Below are 3,701 nucleotides of genomic sequence, written 5' to 3'. Positions count from 1 at the left end.
CTTTTAATACTTAAGTACAAAAAAATCAGATACTTTAAGACTTTTACTCAAATATTCCTAAAGGAGACTTTAACTTTTGTTGGTAAGATACTTGTACTTTTACTCAAGTATCACTTTGTGCTGCTTTATCCAACACTGCCAGTGAGCTGAGACAATAAGTGAAGCTGGGATGTGAGGAGAAGCACAGGCAGCTGATTTTAGYCGTTGTTCCAGCAGAGGGCAGGAGCAGGCTGAGGCCTGCAGGCTTTGATCAGACCTGAGGACCTGACAGCTCCAGGACCTGCAGGCTGCAGCTCGGCTGTAAGCAGATCCAGCTGTTCCTCAGTGAAGCAGCAGCTGCAGGAGAAGCTCATCAGGACAAGCCTGTTGAAAGAYGCTCACTCCTGAACGCTGCCCTCTGCATTAACTATCCCCCCRTACCAGGCCTCCAATCAGAAGCTGCTGACTGAGGAGCCTGTCAGAGTCACGTTTCAGCTTCACCTCTGATTCTAAACTCCTCTGGCTTTGACTGTAGTGATGTTACTGATAGGTTTATCTTAAAGCAGCTAAAGCTGACAGGTAGGAGATTAATTGGACAATTAGCAACAGCCAATCAAATGCTTTCAATCCAAATGATCAACTGAGGATTAATACGACGCATCAGATGATGAGAATATGAGAAGCTCAGAGCTGTTTGGACGTCTGCAGGATGAAGAAGTGAGTGTGTCCTGCTTGTTGCGTGTGAAGCAGCAGATCTGATCAGATAAAACTCTGAGGGGACTTTGTGTTTCGCAGCGATGATCCATGSTTTCTGTCCGCCCCTCTGTTGATACAGCTTTAATTTAGATTGATCCTCTGGGTAAATACTGAGAACGCAGCCTTCAAATCACTTGATCATTAATCCACACATTGTTTTATTTAGTCCAGGCTCTCAGCAGCCAGGAGACAGGCTGGGGGAGGACAGGAGGGGGTGGGGGGTAATCTGGGGTCAAAAACAAGTGATCCTCTGTGAAGTGAGTCTCAGCTGCAGGGGGAGGACGGGCTGCAGGTCGGTGAAAATCTGCCCCCGACTCCCACATGGACCCAGCAGTGAGCCGCAGACAGGTGAAGGTTTGTCTCTGCTCATCTGCTACGGAGTCTCGTTAGGGACAAAACTCTGACAAACGTCTCAGCTGTTTATCAACAAACAATCCTGAATTTTTTTTTTATATAACAGAGTTTCGTTTCTGATCAGATGAACTTGAAAAGATAAAGTTTGTCTCAGTTTCAACACTTCCTGTTAAAGGTCACAAACTGTGGAATCAGTTATAAAATACTGAACTGTGAAATTGTTCAGTTTGAAAACGTTTTTCCAGATTTACTGACAAGCAAGTCTGATTGCTGGTATGCACTCAGTGTAAACAAAGCACTGTGATTCTGTTTGACTAAACATTTCTGAGTTTAAAAACACGTTTCATGAACACTTTAATCATTGATTTAAGGATAATATTGAGATTTTGTTTCTAACTTTGTGAATTATTGTTTGACCTGATTAGTACCACTTTACAATGTCTCTCCTTATAGATGACTTATAGATAGTTTATTGATAGGTTATTAATTCATCTGTTAACACTTTATAAGTCATTAATAAGTGTTTAATATGCATTAATCAAGGGTGAGAAAGAGACAAAACTGTCCAGTTTCTTGACAAATAGTGAGCCATCTGTTCATACATATTACATCTAAACATGCTTATTAAACACACTTTTAAGCACAATAATGTATTGGAAACACATATTATATATAATATTGTACTGTAATACTGCATTACACATATCCACAACTATAAAAAGGAGCCTTATTGTAAAATGTAAAACAATACACTATTTATAATGACTCATAAACATGTATAAATGTCATAAGAGAGCCTTATTAGTGTGCTGTCTTACAGTTTACAATAACACTTCCTTCGATAGTTGTGGATAAGTGCAATGCAGTAATACGGTACAATATTAAATATAAAATATGTGTTTCTAATACATTATTGTGCTACAAGGTAGAAATGTTTAATAAGCACCTTTAGATGAAATATGAACAGATTTGGCTCACTATTTGGCAAGAAACCAGACGGTTTTGTCTCGTTCTTGTCATTAATAAATGCATAATAAACACTTTTTACTGATTTATAAAGTGTTTACAGATTAATTAATAACCTAAGGGGAGCCTTATTGTAAAGTGATACCAACTTGATTTTAATTTGAGGCCAGCTGCTTTTTAAATTAATCAACAAAATTCAGCAAAACATGATGAGAAAACCTCACAGTGAAGCTCTAAATGTCTGAAAGCAAGAGAAAATAAATTAAAAACAATGTTTATTCTCTTTTATTTAATGATTGTATTTTTATGAAAATATTTTTATTTTAACACGTCCAGTGTTTCAGTTTTCCATTTTTTATCCAGTTTTAAAACAAAATTGAGTCTAAATAAAAATCATTTATTAACAAATAACTGAAACTAAACAACAGATCTTCAGCTCCTTAGCTCCACATTCTTCATCTGCTCAGTCCTTAAACCACAGGCCCCTGTGGGTCCCTGAAGCAGCAGCCTCTGTGGTTCCTGGTGGCCCCCGGCGGCCCCCGCTTCACCTCTCTGCAGTAATGAGCGGTCAGACCTTCGTCCCAGTTTACAGCAGCTCTCCATCAGCAGCAGAGAGGAAAAACACCACAGAGGGCCGAGGCAGGGTTTCTTYATCAGGCTTTTTTAAACCTAACCCCTCAGAATGACCCGGACCCCACCCTCAGACCCCCTGACACCCCCTCATCGTGCAGCCTCCGCAGTTCTCTGGACTCTGGGATGAAGAGGAGCTGAACTGAACGAAGCTCTCTGTAAAAAGAAGCTCCTGCATCCAGCTGGTTGTTGGCTTCACCTCCAGCCTCACACAAATAAAACCCTGCAGGGTCACATGACCCAGCTCTGAGTGCTGATTGGCCCGTCTCCCACTGGACCAGATGTCTGTGGGTGTTAAAGCCTCTGCTGGTGACAGTTCACGTTAATTTATTATCTCCGTATTTACTCCTGTCAGATTCTACCCGGTCATTTCCAACCGATTCTTCTTCCTCTCTCAGCGATGATCAAACAAACCCAAACAAYAACAGGAGTTTACAACGTCAGCCTGATTAAACTCGTGTTCCTGAGTGAAGCTGCAGGACGGTCCTGCAGCTCAGGAACCTGTTCACTCACTTATCATCAGTCATAAATCTTAAATATTTCTGCAGATAATAAACATGCCAAAAAAAATCACTGTAACTGTAAAAACAACATTAAAAAAGGTCAACAACAGCTAAAAGCTAAGMTGGCTAAACAGAAGCTGCTAAAAAAGAATTCTGCTAAAGAACCTGAAGGTTTTTAAGGGTCTGAGCAGCGGTGGGCAGCACTAATCTGAAGATTAGTTCCACTAGACCTAAACCACTAACTCAGATATTCAGGTCCCCTAATTCTAAAGCACTAATGCACTGAATTTTTTTTAGCAAAAGTTAATTCTAAAGCACTAAAATAACCCAGTCAACCCATGAGCATTCTTCAACATGACAACATGAGTCACATGTTGTCATGTTGCTTACTTAAAACTTAGCAGTAGCTGTGTTTCCACTGCAAATGTGCGCAAAACTGTCGATATTCTGTTAATGTCGAAAACAGTTTCGCAGCTGCTGTGTTTCCATTAAGTAAGAAATGCTATTAAAGTC

This window comes from Austrofundulus limnaeus, unplaced genomic scaffold, assembly GCF_001266775.1.
Source record: "Austrofundulus limnaeus strain Quisiro unplaced genomic scaffold, Austrofundulus_limnaeus-1.0 Scaffold85, whole genome shotgun sequence".
In the NCBI taxonomy this organism is placed as follows: Eukaryota; Metazoa; Chordata; class Actinopteri; order Cyprinodontiformes; family Rivulidae; genus Austrofundulus; species Austrofundulus limnaeus.
This window is presented reverse-complemented; position numbering follows the sequence as displayed.